The sequence below is a fragment of the Culex quinquefasciatus genome, chromosome 2, assembly GCF_015732765.1.
Source record: "Culex quinquefasciatus strain JHB chromosome 2, VPISU_Cqui_1.0_pri_paternal, whole genome shotgun sequence".
NCBI classification, from domain to species: Eukaryota; Metazoa; Arthropoda; class Insecta; order Diptera; family Culicidae; genus Culex; species Culex quinquefasciatus.
Window position 1 is genome coordinate 209,310,012 of NC_051862.1, and position 21,166 is coordinate 209,331,177.

The window sequence follows — 21,166 nt, forward strand, 5'->3', positions numbered from 1 at the left end:
CGAATCCGAGGTCCGTTTTTTGATATCTCGTGACGGAGGGGCGGTACGACCCCTTCCATTTTTGAACATGCGAAAAAGAGGTGTTTTTCAATAATTTGCAGTCTGAAACGGTGATGAGATAGAAATTTGGTTCATAGGGACTTTTGTGTAAAATTAGACGCCCGATTTGATGGCGTACTCAGAATTCCGAAAAAATGTATTTTTCATCGAAAAGAACACTAAAAAAGTTTTAAAAATTCTCCCATTTTCCGTTACTCGACTGTAAAAAAAAATTGGAACATGTCATTTTCTGGGAAATTTAATGTACTTTTCGAATCTACATTGTCCCAGAAGGGTCATTTTTTCATTAAGAACAAAATTTTTCATTTTAAAATTTCGTGTTTTTTCTAACTTTGCAGGGTTATTTTTTAGAGTGTAACAATGTTCTACAAAGTTGTAGAGCAGACAATTCCAAAAATTTTGATATCTAGAAATAAGGGGTTTGCTTATAATCACGAGATTTTACGCAAAAATGTTTTGAAAAAGTTGGTCGTCATCGATCATGGCCATTCATGGTCACCCGCGACAGACACGGACGACGAAACAAAGAGAAACGCAAAAAGTAACTTTTTCAAAACTTTTTTTCGTAAAATCGCGATAACTCGTGAAGTTTACTAGCAAATCCCTTATGTCTATATATCAACATTTTTGGAATTGTCTGCACTACAACTTTGTAGAACATTGTTACACTCTTTAAAATAACCTTGCAAAGTTAGAAAAAGCACGAAATTTTAAAATGAAAAATTTTGTTCTAAATGAAAAAATGACCCTTCTGGATCAGTGTAGATTCAAAAAGTACATTAAATTTCCCATGAAATGACACGTTCCTAATTTTTTACAGTCAAGTAACGGAAAATGGGAGAATTTTTAAAACTTTTTTAGGGTTTTTTCGATGAAAAATACATTTTTTCGGAATTCTGAGTACGCCATCAAATCGGGCGTCTAATTTAACATAAAAGTCCCTTTGACACCAAATTTCTATCCAATCACCGTTTCAGGCTGCAAATTATTGAAAAACACCTCTTTTTTCACATGTTCAAAAATGGAAGGGGTCGTACCGCCCCTCCGTCAGGAGATATCAAAAAACGGACCTCGGATTCATGATCAGGAACAAAAGTTACCCCTTAGGACAAAGTTTCACGCAAATCGAAGAGGGGTCGGGGCAACTTTTCCCGATTTCGTGTGAGTTGGTAGAGAATTACCCTCATTTAAAAAAAACTTTAGAACAAGGTTTGTCACCATCTTAAATTATAGTGCGAAAGATCCATTTTAAGTCCTAAAAATATATCAAAGGATTTAGAATTATCAATCATTTTGGAAAACACACAAACACCTTTAACATAGATTTGAAAAAGCTATTCAAAAAGTCAAACCAATTCCATCTGCATATAGCACATTGTTAAGGGCTTAAAAAGAGCTTTCAAATATTTTTTTTATAGAAATAAAATTGATCTTGTTTTACGAACATGCGAGCAATTTTAAGATTTTTCATGATTTTTTGACTTCAATCTTCAATGAATTCATCTCACGTAGAGCGTTCAAATTCCTGGGGTTACAAAATTCCCGAGAAACGGGAAATTTTCAAAAAAAAAAAATCCCGCGAAGTTTTAAAATTTATCGAAAATTACTCTGATCCTGCTTCTGATTAAAATTTTATGTTAAAATTGTGTAGATCAGTAACTTAAATATTCAAAATGAGTGTGAAAATCAATTATTTTTAAATCATATTCAATCAAAAACAAAAATTTTGCGTATTTTTTTTATTTTTTGCTGAGAAGTATTATTTTTTAAATAAAAGTGTTTTCTCAACAATAAATTTGGTTTCAAATTTGTCTCTGTAACCATTTCGAGGAAAGATGTTTAAGAGTAAAAAAATCATTCAAAAATCAGGCAAAACAACCTTTTCCAAAACAAGTCTTAATAGTTTCAGGTTATGAATGAATAGATAATCATTAAATTTATCAAATCAAACATTTGAAGCGAGTTTTGGAAACATATTTGCATTCTTTGGGTTGTTTTAAAATTTTAAAATTATTTTTATGGTTTCATTGATAGTATTTTTTCAATTAGAAATAAATTAGGATGTTGCGAATATTTTCTGAAGTTTATGTTCCTCGACTCTGACCAAAGTCGTAAGAAAGAAGGGGGGGGGGGGGGTCAAAATAAAAAAAAAAACATTAAAAAATTACTAAATTTAAATTACAAATCATGGTTTTAACATTTTGATTAAAAAAGTGTTTTTAATGCATTTTATTTTTTTCCAATTTGGTCACGGTTAACAAAAAGATTTGAAAAATCTCAAATTTGATCTTGGCCTAACAATATTGTTTGTTTGTAAAATAGTTTATTTCCATTTCATAAGATACATTTTTTTTGCCTAACAAATAAGAAAGATCTATTCGCAGTGGTTAATGCTTCAGAAATAAAATTTACATGAAATTAACCTTGAATTGATATAATTGATAAATATCAAATTAAGTTTGACCCCTTCATTATTTTTATTTATTTTTTATAGATTGGTGTATAAAAGTTATGAAAATATATGCTTCTGCCTAAATTGAAATTCAATTAATTTACTGGGAAACGGGAAATATTTTTTTTTCAAGAAATTCCGGGAATTCGAGGGATTTTTTCTCGGGACGGGAAATTGGACGCACTAATCTCATGTACAGACAAACAAACGTTGACAATTTCATCCAAATCGAAGCACCTCTCATACGACCTCTAGCACAAGCCGAGCCAAATTTATAAATACTGTCTTTTGAAAAAAATCGCCAATTACCTCATTAAAAAAAAAACATATTTTTAAATTTATTAAGCATCTTTTTTTTCAAGAATTTATGTAATTTTTACCCGTAATGTGCACTTACTTTCAAAGGTTGGGCAAGAAGAGGCAGTTGCACCATCATCCTCGTTGGTCAAATCTTCCTTTAATAGCTTTTAAAATGCTGTTTATTTGTGTAAAAAAGTACGTACTCAATAACGCAGTAAAACACTAATGATAACTGTGTAGTTCAACATTGTTTCATTTGCTTTCACTTCTTTCAATTATAGTTATAATTGTTTTTTTATTAAATGATTTTTTTCTGTCTGAAAAAACTTTTTACAAAATTACTTTTCTCTTTTTTCATAATCCTTAATTATTTTTTTTAAGACGTTATTTATGAACAACCCTCCGAACATTCTCATCGTTATTCTGCTAGCCAGAAACTTGCTGCAAACCATAACTCCAGCACGTGAAATCGTAACCAGAGCCGAGTCAGCACAAGGTATAGCGCCAGAGCCACACATCGTCACAAGCGTTGAAGGCCTGTTTGTCGATCGGTATTGTCCTGCCCAACCGTCGTCGTCGTACCGTCATTCTCCTCCGTGATGGATTGCCCCAGGACCGTAATGGCCATATGGATCCTGTTCCAGAACGGTGACGACGTCGATGCATCCCAACCAGTGAAACCACGTGTGCATGTGAGTAACTGTAACTCCAAGTGAGGAAGAAGCCTGAGTCGACAAGATCGACACGGAGTCGTCCTGACGTCCTCGTCCTCGTCGATGTTGACAACATATTCTGAATTCGTAATGGCCCGGGCACACCACACCACAGTCAGGACAACAACAACGGCGGAGGCTGCAACGGACCGGAAGAAATGTGCACTCTGGATGATGAACGTGTTGGTTGAGGGGAGGTGGTTCAATCACCGAAAGGTAAAGACAAAAAAGGCAACAACAACGGATATGGTTCTTCTGGAGATGGGAAAGGGCGTGGATGCAGGTGGGAGGACAAGGGGGAAATTGCTTGCAGCTACCTTGGAGAGCACAATAATAGGAATCTGTTATGCTTATGTCAATCTGTGCATTCAGATTGGTTCGTTTTGTCAAATTTGTCCAAGGTTTGTTTGAGTATTTGGATTGCATTTCATGCAATAACGAGTAAGTGTATTTGGTTAGTGGAATAATGTTTGTTTTTCATTCTGAAAAACTAAACTTTTTTGTCTGGAGTAATTTTCTCATTGGCAAGGTCCCTTAATTTTCACATTTAACCAGGTTTTTTATGTTGATAAATTTATTTTCAACACGTTATAAATCTCACAGATCAGTAAATAGATTGAAAGTAGACATTGCAGAGCGGTTAACCCAGATTCCTTCAGTCTACATAGCCAAGTAGCAAACAGTCACCCCCAGAATAATAACGAAATAATGTCAGTTTATTAATACTCAGTTCACTTCCCAGCCATGACCTAGCATTGTCACGTGGCAAACGTGGCTCCACGGTAAGAAGGGTGCCAAAAACGTCGATTCGTGAAGCTAACGGCAAACAAGACCCCACCGGAATTAAGAGTCCCAAATGATCTCCCCCAACAACGCGTAAGAGATCTGAGGCCAAAAAACAGACTGTCGAAAACATCTGCAAAAGGCGCCACTGGCGGGTGGATTATCCCTGGGAAATGACCTGTACGTGTTTCCCTTTGACACTTCTCCACCCCGGTGTCAAGCAAACAGGCGCGAAATTGACAGACAGTGCTGCCAGCTGTGCCACGAGGGTGGGATGGGAGCATGAAAATGAATTCAAATTAACAGCACATTCCCAGAAGAAAGTAAAAAGACGCACCAAATATCCTCGTCATAAAGCGAAGAAACAAGTGAATTTCCAGCTGAGAGGTGACAATATGCTAACCTCCTTCCACCAACACCCCGTTGATCCCCTGCCTGTCTGACAGAAGTATTTCTCAATTTTGAGCACGTACCAGTCGCAAATATCAAAGTCCCCTCCAACCCGCTGCGGGTTATGACCATCACATATGTGACTCCCAAGACCCATCGAGTTAAACGTCCTGCCGTTTATTTTCTCTGCTCTGCCAGTTACAGAGAAAACTTTCGGATTACTGCAGAGATCTCTCGCAAAACTCAACAGCTGCTCCAGACTTAGACAAGTGGGGGGGGGGGGGATCCAGTTGAAAAGAGAATAATATAACATTCGAAGCGTTTTAGTCAGAAAGAAAGAACATTCGCTCTTTGAAGTGGAATTCCTGATCTAACATTATACAAAAACAGAGTGTTTAGTTGATGTGGTTATTCCGAGATATTTATTTGGCTGGAAAAGGGGGGCCAAAATTCTATTTTGGAAATATCCATATCTCAAGAGCAAACCAAAGGCCAGTAACTCTTATGATGCGTGAAATAACCCATATTGTTTTACGTGGGCAACATTTCGATGGCCCACGGGAAATACGGGGTTTTGGGTTGAGCCACAAATGCCTGCAGGAGCGGAAAGCGATCACTAATCCTGGCTTTCATTCGTGCATGGGATTATTGGTAACAGTTTCAGACAGCAGTGGATAACATTGTTGCCCGGGAGCTTTAGACGGCTGGGCTTCGAGTGGGCATAAATGGACTGATATAATAGCATTTCCAGCGATTGTACATCGAACTATTTGTTGTTTTAAGTTTTAGACAAGAGTACGCCTTGAAGCTCAAATTGAAACTAAATCTTTGCAGGGAGTTTTGTTTTTGAATCCGTTACAACTAAAATAATATTTTTTTGAAAGTATTGTTAGACATTTTTTATTTGATCACCATCGGGTTTCCCTATAAAATTCACCCAGAGGAAGGTCTTTTGGTCTAACACAGTGTTTCTCAACCGTTGAGGTATTCCCAACTTGGGGGGTGGGGGGGGGGTTTGTTCCTCCCCCCCCCACTGATTTGACCATTCTAGAGGGGAATGAAGGTTCAATAGAAATTCAATGTCTTAAATCATTACCTGACACATTCTTTCCAACTTTCAGTTTCTTTGAAAATAACAACATTAGTTTTTCCCAAAAAATAATTATTAAAGTTTCAATTTCTGTGAATTTAGATATTTCTTGAAACAATAAAAAGATTTTTTTTATATATTTCTAAGCATTTGTATTTTTGGACACAAACAGATTTTCTTGTGACTGATTTTTTGCTGGTTTCTGTGAGATTTTTGTACACTTTATAACAAGAATTGTTTTCCTAAAAATAATTAGGGATTGAAAAAAAGTTTTTTAAACATTATTTTAGATTGTTTGAATTTTTCACATTTTTTAGAGTTACCTGTCTTCTGCCGCAGAAATTTATTTATTTGATTTCATATTTGTTCTTTTTTAATAATCGTATTTATTTATTGTAATTTAAACGAAAAGAAGCCTAGAATAGTGGCTTTTCTTGTTCAAAAAAAAAATGATCAAATAAACAAACAATAATTCATAACCAAACCAGCGTTGTCTGGATTTTTTATTTTATTTTAAATAAAACGTTTTCAAATACCTTCCATAGTTTATTGCGTAATTTACATGTTAATTTGTTATGAAAATTGTTATCTTTTTGCAAACCTAAAAAAAATAATTATATTTGTGCATTGATACCAGTAAATTAAAAATATGAGGGGGGGAGGGGATGAATTTCTTGCAAATCAGTCAAGGGGGAAAGGATCGCTAAAGGTTGAGAAATTCTGGTCTAACAGTTGGGTGGTTACGAGTAAAAGAATAGTTTTTTTAGAAAATCGTCAAAAAAGGGGACGGTTTCAAAGAAAGAGGGATGGTCCAATCGGCACCAAACTTGTATTTTCTGTTAACTATTGATAGATGAACGTTCGCCCCATGTTTGGTCCAAATCGGTGAGGGTCAAGTTCAAAAGTAGTGTACCCAGTTGACCCATGTTCATGAATTTAGGCCGATGCAAATATTTAAAAAAGTTTTTGTCCCTCGGCCCTGGCCGAGGTCAAAGGGGGAAGGGGGGCAAAAAAATAAAAAAATATAAAAATTTAAATAACAAGCCATAGTCTTCACATTTAAATGAAAAAAGTGTTTTAAAATGCATTTTACACTAGTTCAGTTGTTTTGCAATCATTAGTTTTCAAAAAATCTAAGATCTGACAAAAACAAAAATTGTATCGAAAAAAAAGATTTTGCATCGAAAATTTTCAAAAAATCTTAAGATTATTTAATAAACCCAAACATGCTAAAATAGTAGTTTATGCAACAAGTTGCAAAAAGAGGATTTTTTCAGCACGAGTCGTACATTTATCCAACGAGGTTAACCGAGTTGGATAAATACGACGAGTGCTGAAAAAATCAAGTTTTGCAACGAGTTCCATACAACATTTTTTGCAATTTCGAAAAACACCCATTGAGTGATATTTTAAATCGAATTTTCATGTATTTTGTCAATAAATCGCTTAAATCAAAAAAATGTTTAAAAGTGTTACTTTTCGAAACAAGTGCTGAAAAGTTCAACTTTTCAGCATCCATTTCAGTGCTGAAAAGTAGAACTTTTCAGCATTTATTTTGAAAAGTGTTGCTATTCGATTCTGTTATTTTTGGTACAGAAAAGTAGGCTATTTCGTCGTTCAAGAATGACAGGATAATTAAGTAGTTTCACGACGGAATTGCAAAAATGATTTTAAACGCAGGAGAATGTATTTTAATTTGATTTCAGCTGGTTGCACTTGATTTTTCTTTGAAATTTTGAAGTTTATTGTAAAAATATTTTTTTTGCCCCCTGATTTTTCAGGCCAATTTTGAAGGGGGTTGACAAAAACTTTTAAAAATATTTGTACCAGCCTTATGATAAAAAAAAATTGTTTTCAAGAGTTCATAATTATTTTATTTAAAGCAATTTAGTATTTTAAAACATTATACTTGTTATTCATATCAGAAAAATCATGAAAATAAAGGAAAAATTATTAAATTATTCTGACAGAGTGTTTAATTTTAAATATGCTTGAGCTCAAACTTTTTATTTTAAAACTTCAATTTTTTAAACTTAATGTGACCATGTTTTGAAAAACATACATATATATTTCTGAAAAATATATGATGTGAAAAAGGTATCATTAAAAAGTTAAAAAGAACTTTCAAATGTGATAAACTGTTAAAAAAACTTTCAAATTAAAAAAAACATAGCCCAATTATTTCGAAAAATGAAAACAAATAAACCTCATAGAATTATCAAAAGACAATCACTTTTTTAGTAAACATATTTTTTACAGCAGATGTTCGAATTTGACATTTGCATATTTCTTTTGGTTGAATTGATGTAAAAATTGAAACAAAAATAAATTATTATATAACAATGAAAAACTTTTAAAAATGTATATTATAAATGTATATATACTATAGATTATTCGTAAATTCAAATGAATATGCCTAAAATTTTCAAAAAACTGTCCTTGTTGGAATGTATGGAAAACTTGTTAATTTTGACTGCAATAAGAATGATTTTTTTTTTTAAATATCAAATTCCTGAAACAGTGCTTGCATCGGAGCTTTATTCTAGATTTTAAAAAGCTATTTGAACTCTTAAAAATAATAAAGAAAATGAAATTCTTTCGAAATTATAGTTAAATATGATTGAAATCTTGATTGAAAGTTTTCATTAAATAATTTAAATATTGATTAAGAGTTGAAGGGGCCATCTGAGATTACAATGATTTGATATTTTGGATTAATAAACTTAAGTTAAACTTTAGAAGTAAACACATATAAATTAACTCGAAAACAACCGAAACGGAAAAATATAAATATCATATTTATAGATAATTATTAAAAATCTAAAAACGGGATCGACTAGACCCATTTGCAATGTTCAATTTTTGTATGTCAGTATGGACTGTTTATTAAAAACAAAAAAAAACCTTTTCGGAAAACAATTTTTTTGCTAATTTTAATAGTTTAACTTAACAGCACATTATAAAAAAAATATTTCGAAAATCTTTCAAATAAATCAAAATTCCTTAATATAAAGTGATAATATAAATAATTAATGACCTTTTGCCTTGCAGACACTCCAACGAGATATAAAGAAGATTACGTTGGATTTAGGGAGTTTGTTACGAAAAATCAAAATAAAATGGGCTAATCGATTTGGAAACTGTCAAATTTCAATGTAAAAATTGATTGAAAAACAACTGGCCAGGTATATAGTGTATATTAAAACAATATTTTCATCAAAACTTTTCTGTACCAAAAATAACAGAATCGAATAGCAACAGTTTTCAAAATAAATGCTGAAAAGTTCTACTTTTCAGCACTCAAATGGGAGCTGAAAAGTTGAACTTTTCAGCACTTGTTTCGAAAAGTAACACTTTTCAAATTTTTTTTTGATTTAAACGATTTATTGACAAAATACATGAAAATTTGACATAAAATTTCACTCAATGTGTGTTTTTTGGAATTGCAAAAAATGTTGTATGGAACTCGTTGCAAAACATGATTTTTTCAGCACTCTTCGTATTTATCCAACTCGGTGAACCTCGTTGGATAACTCGGTGAACCTCGTTGGATAAATGTACGACTCGTGCTGAAAAAAACCTCTTTTTGAAACTTGTTGCATAAACTACTATTTTATACTTTTTTATGTTTTGAGTGTCAAGGGACATAAACATTAAAAAAATATTTGCAATGGCCCAATACAAAAAAATCCGTTGTTCGATCATGTGAAGTTTGTTATAATCCTTCGGATAATCAAACTCCAGATAATCGAAACTTAGAATAATCGAGGCTTCGAATAATCTAGTCTGAACTGTATCACTTTTAACGACAAAAGCACAAACAGATGTTAAAGAAAACATTTCCAAATAAACCCATCACATCAAACCTTTTCAAAGGTACTTTCCCACAGAAGAAAAAGGTCTTCGTCCATCTATCGAAATTTCCAATCGTCGCTACCGGAAAATCGATAACCCCCATCAATTGTGACAAGCACTGCCCGCCGGTGAGGGGAACCCAGTTTCAACCCTCAAGGGGAAAACCAACAAAATCAGCAGAAATCCTTGATCGAAAACCACGGATCACTTTCATCGCAACCTCGTCCCCCCCATCAATGCCGTTTAGGGCAGGGCAAAATTTTCAATCAGAAATGGTCCATCAGTTTTCGATTTATCTTACGTGAGGGGGAGATGTTACGTGAACACGTGTGAGTGAGTGATTTGCTACACGTGCGTGTGGCAATAGTTGCTTTTTGGAGGAAATCCCCTGGAGAAATGCGAATTAAATTATGTTTTTCCTTCTAAAACTTGCAAGAAGGCTTATGGTTGTTAAGGGTTGAAAATCTACCCACAAAAATCCTATCAACATCGGAGATGATGAGAAAAGCTGCCTCAAGTTAATATTCTACAACGTAGAATTTTGTATGTGTGTCACAGTCACAAACTGTAAACTTTTCGGCAGCTACGCGTTACACAAAAATTGCGTTACCCCCACCCCTCATGCAAACATTGAGCTTTTCCCAGGAAAGTTTCCATTCTTTTCCGCATTATGATCACGAAGCCGGCTGCCGTTACGGGTTTCTTCTTGTTGAACACGTTTAATATCGGTGGCTTACATGTTGCATTTTTAAGGCATCCAAACCTTCCGGTGAAGAACGTCTCTTTCGGGAGACTTTGAAGGCGCAAAACTTTATCGCTCCCTAGGAATCGCACAATCTTTGCAAGAATTTCATGAATAATTTAGCAGATTTGGGAGAAACGGCTTCCTCAGCAGGACTTTTCTTTCCTTTCCGTGGCATGAAAATCTTGCAGAAACAGAAGAGAAAACGGACTGAAGTGCTTACAAGATAACGGAAAACACAAACAGATACGGGGAGAAACGAAAACAAAAAAAGCTAATCAAAGTGCAATAGGGCTGGTGACCGACAGCCATTACAGCCTCTGGAATGTTGAGCGGTCAGAGAAGGAATGAAATTATAAGTGCTTGAGAAACTGTTTTGAACGGGAAAAACTTTAGAAGTATAAAAAGTAGAATTTTATTAGCCTAAGTTAAAACCTTATTTTGACTTATTTTTAAAGTTTGTCTAAAGGAGATTTATTCTTTAATCTCTCATAAGATTAAATTTATTTCAATTTTTATAATCATTTTTGAACTTTAAAAGCTATGTTTCAAAAGCCTAAATCCACTTTTTTAATTAACAAAATTCAAAGCATAAGAAGCAAGCAAGCAAATATAAAACCAAAGTGAAACATGGCTCTGATTTGGATTGAAGGTTTTTCTCTTTTATTGTTACGAATATTTATTTTATTATAATGAACTGAGTAAATTACAGACCCAATTAAGACAAAATTGGTCTAAGGAGTATTCCAACTATGTTAAAATCGTTTTGGACTTCAGAAGTTGATGAAAAAATGTAACGATACTAGAAAAAAAAATTAATGATGTTGCTACTTTTGATGCTCATCAGGCTAATCAGAAAAGAAGAAATAGTCAACTTTCAACAAATAAAAAACCAAAACATATTATGGTTATCATTAATGTTGAAAAAATAATCCAAAACTTTGCAAACTGCTGTTAAATTGTATTTGTGATTTGTTACATTTTCTTATTTAACTTTTTTCTATATGAATCTAATTTTTTCTAAAACTTTAGACTGATACAAAATATATTCACAATTTTTTTTCCCTTAGCTCTAGTTGAGGCCGAGGACGGGGCATAAAAGAACTAAATTTAGAGCCTGATTTATCGTATTTTAAACAAAGAGTATGTTTTATTTGCCCATATTTTTTCGGGAAATTTTGAAAGAGGGAGAAACATTTTTAAAATAATATTTTGTACCAAGCCATAGACTTGTGTTCCTGCTAAAATTAGCTTTATAAAAAAACAAATTTGTAGTCAAAAAAGACTTAAAAAATATTTTACAAAGTTAACATAATCAAAAAATGTTATTGAAATTTTCTTTAAAATTAAGCTTTAAAATTAATGCTTTATTAACCCGTTCAATTGATTCGCAATAATAATAAATAATTTTGAAATAGTTTTATGTTTCTTGTTTACAATTCATTTGTCTAAAATTGTAAACCTAAACATATTTCAAACACTATACATGATAAAAAAAATCCCACACCTATAATTTTAAATATTTGAAAAATAGATTGAAAAAAAAAACAAAGTAATTTTACTAAAAACAACACTCTAAACAAAAATGTTTCAGCAACAAAATAAAAACGTAAAAAATAAAACTAAATTAACTAAAAAAAGAATTAATTCAAAATTACTTCTCAGGGTTACCACAGGTCCGGAAAGAACATTAAATTTCCCATTAAATGTCATGTCTCTCGATTTGTGATGGTTAATAATGGAAATTGGCATCGATTTTGAACATTGTTTTATTTTTTTATGAATAATTTGGTTTTTCGAAATTTTCAGTAAGCCATTGGGCGTCCAACTTAACACAAAAGTACCTTTGACAGCAAATTTCTAACTCTTGACAGCTTCGAGCTACAAATCACTAAAAAATCTGTATTATTAAAAATTCAGAAAAAAAATGAAAGGGATCGTGCCGCCCAACCGTCATGAGGTAATGAAAAATGGAACTCGTATTGGTGATCAGGGACAACAACTACCCATAAGAGCAAAGTTTCAAGGAAATCTTAGAGAGGTCGGTGCAACTTTTTTCCATTTCGTGTGAATTGGTGGAAAAATACTATAAGAGAGACAAAGCTGTAAAAAGATGCAAGTTTAAATAACTTCACTTGATATTGAATTAATTTTTCGCTATTTTTAAGAAACTATGAAAAAATTTAACCACACTTCTAAATGACTTCATCCCTTACATTTTTTCCCATCTTCCTCCACTTATTGCCCAGTTTCGTTTTTACTATCGCCACGCTCCGGCTGTTCACGCCCATGTGGTCCATTACTTGAAGCAGAAAAGGAATTGAGGGAATCGTTCGCCCCTCCCGGAGAGCTGATGCCCACTTGCCAAAATCCAGCGCCAGAACAATGTCACAGAACCCCGGAAAGCAATTTCAGCAGCAATGTGCTGCTGAAGAGGCCAGGCCTATAAAGAAATTTAGGTCACTGTGTCGAACGCGGGAAGCTGCTTTAAACCCAAGATTGGCACGTTTTATCCTCGTAGGATTAAATCGCTGTCCCTGTTTTGATGCAGTTTCGAGATGAGCTGCTTTATCTTGTGGGAGGACATGTTCCACAAAACTGAAGAAGAGACAGCAAGAGCTGGAATCGTACTGAAAAAAGTTGCTTCTGAAGTGGACTGAAACTTGATTGAAAAAGTAATCCAATCTTGTCGTGGCCAGCCAAAAGTTGATCTCGGGGACAGATTACATCAGATGTTCTCTTCGTACCAGATTGTCTGATTGGGATCGGTTTAATTTAAAACTTTTTCGCTGCTAAATTACTTGCCACTGTGGTCTGCGGAATGTTGGTAATCAACTTTTAAAGATAATCAGAGATACATTTTAAAAATCGATCCCATAGAAAACTCCTCAATCAAGTCAACTCTAATCTACTAATTGATCTAGACGGTATCAATTAACGAAATTGACAGTCAATCTTGGCGGTTTCGCCTTTCTTCGCCGACAAACTTTAATTATCGATTTCAGTCAACCGCTCGCGATTAGTCCCCCCCCCCACCAACCTTTCGAACACCGCAGTAATTAATCTTGCTCAATTCCATCGAATCGAATCAATTTTACCATCCTCCCCTGCCCAGGTTCGAGCACGTGCACCGGGACTTAATCCTATCTGGCGTGAACGCGTACCCTTAATCCAATAAATTTCGCCACCAATTTCATTTCCCACCTTTTCAACACTCGGCTCTGTCGTCACCACCTGGGCGGTTCTGGCAGCGGAAAGAAGAGAGTTTTAAATTCACACGTTTTTTTTTGCTTCTGGTTGGATTCATCCAAAAATGATCTCGTTTGCTATCAGCAGTGTGAAACGCCAATTGGAGCAAAATTTTGCAGGAAGGGGAGAGAGGGTTATGTTTGATCGACTTAAAAAATTATGAAATATAAAATTTTAAAAATAAATGAGAATAATAAAAATTAAAAAATAACAAATGACCAAAAATTGGGCAAATGAATTGAAGAATTGGTCTCCTTATCGTCACCAAAAATAAGAAAGCTAAAAAGTAAGTTCAATAAAGCATGATGAAAAATCAACTTTGCTACACTTATTTTGAAAAATAAAATTTTTTGACACTGCTTGGTTTTTTATTTTGTTGTTTCTTATTTTTTTGCTTTTTGTTTTTTGTTTTTTGTTTTTTGTTTTTTGTTTTTTGTTTTTTGTTTTTTGTTTTTTGTTTTTTGTTTTTTGTTTTTTGTTTTTTGTTTTTTGTTTTTTGTTTTTTGTTTTTTGTTTTTTGTTTTTTGTTTTTTGTTTTTTGTTTTTTGTTTTTGTTTTTGTTTTTTGTTTTTGTTTTTTGTTTTTTGTTTTTGTTTTTGTTTTTTGTTTTTGTTTTTGTTTTTGTTTTTTGTTTTTGTTTTTGTTTTTGTTTTTTTGTTTTTTGTTTTTTGTTTTTGTTTTTGTTTTTGTTTTTTGTTTTTGTTTTTGTTTTTGTTTTTTGTTTTTTGTTTTTTGTTTTTTGTTTTTTGTTTTTTGTTTTTTGTTTTTTGTTTTTTGTTTTTTGTTTTTTGTTTTTTGTTTTTTGTTTTTTGTTTTTTGTTTTTTGTTTTTTGTTTTTTGTTTTTTGTTTTTTGTTTTTTGTTTTTTTTTTTTTTGTTTTTTGTTTTTTGTTTTTTGTTTTTTGTTTTTTGTTTTTTGTTTTTTGTTTTTTGTTTTTTGTTTTTTGTTTTTTGTTTTTTGTTTTTTGTTTTTTCAAGAGTCAAGAGTCAAGAGTCAAGAGTCAAGAGTCAAGAGTCAAGAGTCAAGAGTCAAGAGTCAAGAGTCAAGAGTCAAGAGTCAAGAGTCAAGAGTCAAGAGTCAAGAGTCAAGAGTCAAGAGTCAAGAGTCAAGAGTCAAGAGTCAAGAGTCTTGTGTTCATTTGTTCATTTGTTCATTTGTTCATTTGTTCATTTTTTCATTTGTTCATTTGTTCATTTGTTCATTTGTTCATTTGTTCATTTGTTCATTTGTTCATTTGTTCATTTGTTCATTTGTTCATTTGTTCATTTGTTCATTTGTTCATTTGTTCATTTGTTCATTTTTCATTTGTTCATTTGTTCATTTGTTCATTTGTTCATTTGTTCATTTGTTCATTTGTTCATTTGTTCATTTGTTCATTTGTTCATTTGTTCATTTGTTCATTTGTTCATTTGTTCATTTGTTCATTTTTTCATTTGTTCATTTGTTCATTTGTTCATTTGTTCATTTGTTCATTTGTTCATTTGTTCATTTGTTCATTTGTTCATTTGTTCATTTGTTCATTTGTTCATTTGTTCATTTGTTCATTTGTTCATTTGTTCATTTGTTCATTTGTTCATTTGTTCATTTGTTCATTTGTTCATTTGTTCATTTGTTCATTTGTTCATTTGTTCATTTGTTCATTTGTTCATTTGTTCATTTGTTCATTTGTTCATTTGTTCATTTGTTCATTTGTTCATTTGTTCATTTGTTCATTTGTTCATTTGTTCATTTGTTCATTTGTTCATTTGTTCATTTGTTCATTTGTTCATTTGTTCATTTGTTCATTTGTTCATTTTTTCATTTGTTTATTTGTTCATTTGTTTAATTTTTAATTTTTAATATTTGTTTATTTGTTCATTTGTTTATTTTTTAATATTTGTTCATTTGTTCATTTGTTTAATTTTTAATATTTGTAAAATGAATTAAATTCTGTTATAATGTAAGCCTACTTCCAATGTTTATACCCTAATCCAGAACGTGAAAGCTCGTCCTGCCGAATTTAATCAACAAAATGGAGATTTTCTCACTTTCCCTTTCACATATCCAATCGAGTTGGAAGAGAAGGTGAAAAACGGGGCAAATAAAAATCCACCTCCCCGGAGGCCAGCATCCTACGCACGGCCACATCAATCTATTTTAATCACACCAAACCAGGAGGGGCACAAACACTCCCACATACACACGTGTGCGGAACACATTTTCTCTTTTATTCGTTTTTGGGGGAAAACGCTTTAAACCCCGAGACCAGTGACGCCCATTTTTCACCGCTATCACGTTTAATCGCATCGGCCTTAAATCAAGCTTAATTGCGTTTTCCATCTCGGCGAGCATGGAAGTTCATATGTTACTTCGCACCCCCAAGAACTCTTTCGAGAATCGATTTAGCACAAAGTTTTCCAACCACTTGAGTGTTCTTTATTTCTTCGGTCAAGTGTTTTCAAACTGCTCTCTTTTAGAAAAAAGGGCTCTACTACTCTGGCCCTGTTCAGAATGAAACTTTTCAATTGGTGAAAGTAAGAGTGCGGGGTTTCACCTCCCAAAAAAACGTACCTGTGCTGTTTGAAGAGGCTGTTTGGGCTACTGCTGCTGAAGCGGGACGAGGAGGATGGAGCTTCTCGAGAAAAGCTCGCTGCTGAAATTTGAGAAAAGAAAAGTCTGTTGAAAGCTAACGGATGTGACCGGTCGTAAATAAAATGGGGCGAAATTAATTTATTTTCTGTTTTATTTTTAGCTTGAGGGTGTAGCTTGAAGGAAGAAGGCAATTTTTTTATTCATTTTTTTACATTTTATTCAAATGAAACGTTTGTTCAACGGACGGGATTTATCATCGTTTTTAAAACATTGTTTAAAATCAAAATGAATTTGTATTTGGCCAATATAGAATATCAAATTTATTATTTGCTATTTCGAGCTCCCTCCGTGTACGCACGAGAGCATGCAGCTAGTGCTCAGTGCTCCATCGTTTTTTCGATTTTTTCGCCGTAATTGATTGTGGTTACCCGCGAGTTTGCTTCTCCAGCATGCCAAAGGCCGGCCGTGGCCGTGGCAGTTCGAGTGCGGCCTCGAAAACCCGCGAAGTTCGTCTACCGGCCGTGTGCAAAAAGGTAAACAAACCAACGCCGTGTCGGCCGCCATCGCGCAGGGGAGCGTCAGCGCTGAAGGCATCGACAAAAGTTACTACATCCTGGATATGTCCCAAGATCACCAGTGCGAACCCGTTCCGGTACTTCCGGTGCCACGACCAGTGGCACATCAACATCCGCCAACATCCCCATCAGGAACGAGTTCCAGATGCTGAGCGACGACGAAGAAAATAACAACTCTGACGGTAGCAGCACTACCGACGACGACGACGACGATGATGGTCGTGCACGGAAAAAAGTGCCGACGTCAAAAAAGAACAACTCTCCAGCGGAACGTAGACCACCTCCAATTTTTGTTTTGGACACGTTGGCGGACGATGTTGACGAGTTGCTGGAAGGCCTCGGATATTGTCTGAAAATCGGTAAGTCGGCAGTGCAAGTGATCACACTGACCAAAAAGAATTTCGACCTGGTGTTTGAAGAATTGAAGCGTAGCAACTTCAACTTCTACACATTCAACCCCGAGAAGCCCCCTGTTAAGGTCGTCTTGCAGGGTTATCAAGACCGTCCGATCTCCGACCTGAAGGGTCACCTTTCGGACGCCGGAATAAAACCGCGGGAGATTAAAGTGCTCTCGCGCAAGACAACGGTAACAGGTACACACACACTGTACCTGTTGTACTTCGACCGCGGCACCGTCAAGATCCAAGACCTGCGGCGGACTAAAACGTTGGACGGTTTTGGGTAAACTGGCGGTTTTACACCAAGAACCCGACGGACGTAGCGCAATGCCACCGTTGCCAGAAATTCGGCCACGGCTCGCGGAACTGCAACCTCCGGCCCCGCTGCGTGAAGTGCGGTGAGTCACACCTCTCGGAGGCGTGCGCACTGCCACGAAAGGCGGACTTGGGGGACAAGGCAGAACAAACCAAGCCGCGCGTAAAGTGCGCGAACTGTGACGGCAACCATACCGGCAATTACCGCGGATGCGTCGCGCGCAAGGCTTACCTCGAGGAGCAGGAAAAGAGGAAGAAGAAAGCGTCCCACCCTCCTCAGCGAAGTACGAGCGCAGCCGTTCCTGCAGCTGGACAGCGTACGGTTCCAGCGGAAAACTCAGCGTTCCCTCCTGGTTGGGGGCGTTCGTTCGCCAGCGTGGTCGCTGCCGGTAGCGGCAGTACGGCCCAGCAAGAAGTCACCGGAGAAGATCTCTTCACCCTGCCGGAGTTCTTTGCTCTCGCGGGGGAGATGATGACGCGGTTTCGGAGCTGCCGGAACAAGGCAGAACAATTCCTGGCCCTTGGGGAACTGATGATCAAACACATCTACAAAGGATAAATTACCTGTGATCTAGATATAAGCTTACTCTTCCTCTATCCCCTTTCCTTTGCAATTTCTGTAAGTTTTTTTTTATAGTTTTTTCTTACTCTTGCTAGTGCCTTAGTTAAAGAAATAATTGTTCCTAAATGGATTATGATGCAACACACAGCTGTAAGGAACTCCAAAACTCTGTTATGCACTTCAAAATAACTCATTGTATCTTGATTATTCACCAATAAAACCAAATTGAATTGAATTGAATTATTTGCTATTGTCTTCATGCAAGCTCAAAAGCTTGAATTGTCATTAAAATTTAAATATACAGTATCGAGAATAATCCAGTGTCACATTCCGAACAAATAAAACAAAACAATATTGTCGCATTTTCACATCGAAAGCTACAAACTCCACATTGCCACAGTCAAACCCATTTCCAGCCCATTGCATCTCATTTGCATTAATAAAAAGTTATCTCATGAAATGGCTTCCGTAACTCATACAGTTTATTACTTCGTTTTTCCCCTTTCCATGGCGAATGAAATCCTTTCCAGCTAGACAAAACATTGTAGAAATTTTCGCAATTTCCCCTCAGATTACATTTCTTTCACGATTTCTTTTTTCGCAAAACTCGCAAAACATAGTTTTCTTTCGATTTCCTCCCTTCTTTTCTTGGAAACGCGATTATCGATCCCGATAATGATATGCTCGACCCCGGACAAGGTGAGAAAAAATCGTGCCCGCGCCAAATTCGGCAGGAATTTTCCCACCTTTCCCGCCGGTGGCGATTTTCTTCGCACCATCACTTCCCATCATTCGCCCGTTCGTTGCTGTTCTGTTTTTCTCCGTTGTTTGCCAACCCTGCAAAAGCAACACAACGGAGGTCACCCGGAGGCCGTGTTTTTTCCTCAACGACACGAAATGCGACATTTTCGAGGTTTCATTCCGGGGAGGGCTTATGGCCGAAGCCCTGCTCTCTGGATCTCGGTTAATGGTTGTGAGTTGTGTGAATAAATGCAAAATGGGAATTTCATTATAATTCGCTGCTTCATGTTTTTTTGCGAGCTTTCCTCTTTGCGGATTTTGTTTTAACGGTGAGATCCACAGAAAATAGCGAAATAATCGTGGTTTGTCTTTGAAAAATCATTGCAATTATACGACAATGTTCAAAAGCACTATTTATTTTTGTTGTTACTTTTAACTTATTAGGCACAATTTACAGTAGGATAGAGTTGTTATCAATGTGATGCTGTTGGTTTTAAACATTCAAAAACTTCCTCAAAACGGAAATGGATATCATTTTTTTTTTAAATCAAAACTTTTTGGAGGTGTTCCCTTTGTCTAAAGAAGAAATTTCGTGTTACTGGTTCACCCATACAAGGCTCCATACATTTTTTTAAATATACATTAATATTCGAAAACCTTTTTAAGGAGCTTTCTAATCGGTTTGGTATTTTCAGCAAAATTGTAGGCAGAAAATATGGCAACACGGAAAATAATTGGAAATTTTAGAATTTTTTTTTAAGAGAGAGAACTGAAAAAATATTATTTTGTGTTTGAAAATAGTGTTCATAAATGTCCAACCATGAAAACTTTTTTTCTAAAAGTTGTTGAAAAGTTAAAAAATATCCAATAAAATTGTCTAAGGGACATTGTAGAATGGACTTCTGGTTGTTGAAATAAAATGAATAATCTATAAAGAAACAAGAAAAATCTGTTTTTAAAGTCTCATCCAAATAGTCTTTTATTTTCTAGCACCAATATCTGAGAAACTAATTTCAATGTTAAACAATGCAGCATTTGTGAAATTTTCTGATCTTTGAAAAAAAAAACTACTATTTTTTCAAATTCTGGAATAAAGACGCCATTTTGAAATTTTTGAGTTGACTCCATAATTTTAAATATGGTTTTTTTTCAAGATCACATTTTGAAGGTTAATTTAAACATTTTGATCATACAAATAGGAATTAGTAAAAGAGCAATTTCAGCTCAAATCAGCGATTTTTCTGGTACTTTTGTACCCGACCCTTTCCAATTTGAATGAAACTTTGTATACATGTTATCCTAGGTCTATATAAGCCACACATATAAGCCATTTTGTGTATATAGAGCCAATTGTACTCGAAAATAATATTTGAGACGGGCGCAGGTAATTTAAATATTTTCGTATTTTGTAATTCCAAAATAACTGTACCTCGAAGCCGTTGCATCGTATCAAAAAGTGGCCAAAGACAAACTTGTAGGACATTGGACGGGTTTTTTTGGAAAATATCCACTGAAATAATAATACACGCCACTTCTATAAGGTTTTTCGATTTTCAAGTTTAAAAATTAAATTTGAAGGTTATGTCACGATTTTTTCGTTCAAAATGTTTGAGGAAATATCCTAAGATGTTTCAAAAAGACTGACCAAAAATTCAGGATGGTTTGTCTCTCCTAAAAAAATACAAAAATCATTTATTAAAACTGTTTTTTTAACGTGATCTAAACGTCATAATAAAAAAAAACGATAGTGGGAATCGATTCCCTAGATAGTTTTACATAAAAGTCTCCATATTGACTATTGTCCTTTTTCCAATCCTTGTGAAGATACATTTAAAATATAAATATCCAAAATATAGATTTTTTGACGTCTTTTTTCAATTTCCATAAGGCAGACTTGATTGTTCAGTCTCGAAAATATTTTTACCAAAAAGCTTGTCAAATTTCCAATATGTTTGCCATTGACAGCATTTCAATCGGATGTATGGGCTTACAGATATAAACTTAATTACATTGCTCATAAATGAAAATAGGAGTGTGTGTGGTAGAAACGTGGATAGCAAATAAGCTTACTTAAATATTAAGACGAGTCAAGCTGTCAAAGGCAAACTTAAAGGAAATTGGACGAGCTTTTTGGTAAAAATATTTTCGAGACTGAGAAATCAAGTCTGTCATATAGAAATTTCCAAAAAAAACACCGAAAAACCTATTTTTCTACATTTTTATTTACTTTACTAACGGTACTTTACTGATATTTTTTTTGTTTAATCTTTGTTCTGGTATTTTTCTTATCAACAAAAGATGGTTGTTATTATTGAAACGTCCATAGACATGAACACACAAATTAAACTCTACTGCCCAATTTTTTTCGAT

General features: G+C 34.5%; 1 protein-coding gene across 8 annotated transcripts in view; it reads right to left on the reverse strand.

The window, feature by feature from the left end:
- LOC6050917 overlaps nucleotides 1–21,166 on the reverse strand; it is a 363,016-nt gene that overhangs the window by 300,511 nt on the left and 41,339 nt on the right. For 7 of the 8 annotated variants that reach the window (XM_038256309.1, XM_038256312.1, XM_038256316.1 and 4 more), the window contains exon 2: nucleotides 16,185–16,266. The gene's annotated coding sequence lies outside the window, so the exon portion shown is untranslated. The remainder of the gene's footprint in view (nucleotides 1–16,184; nucleotides 16,267–21,166) is intronic. The other variant, XM_038256308.1, reaches the window with a different exon arrangement.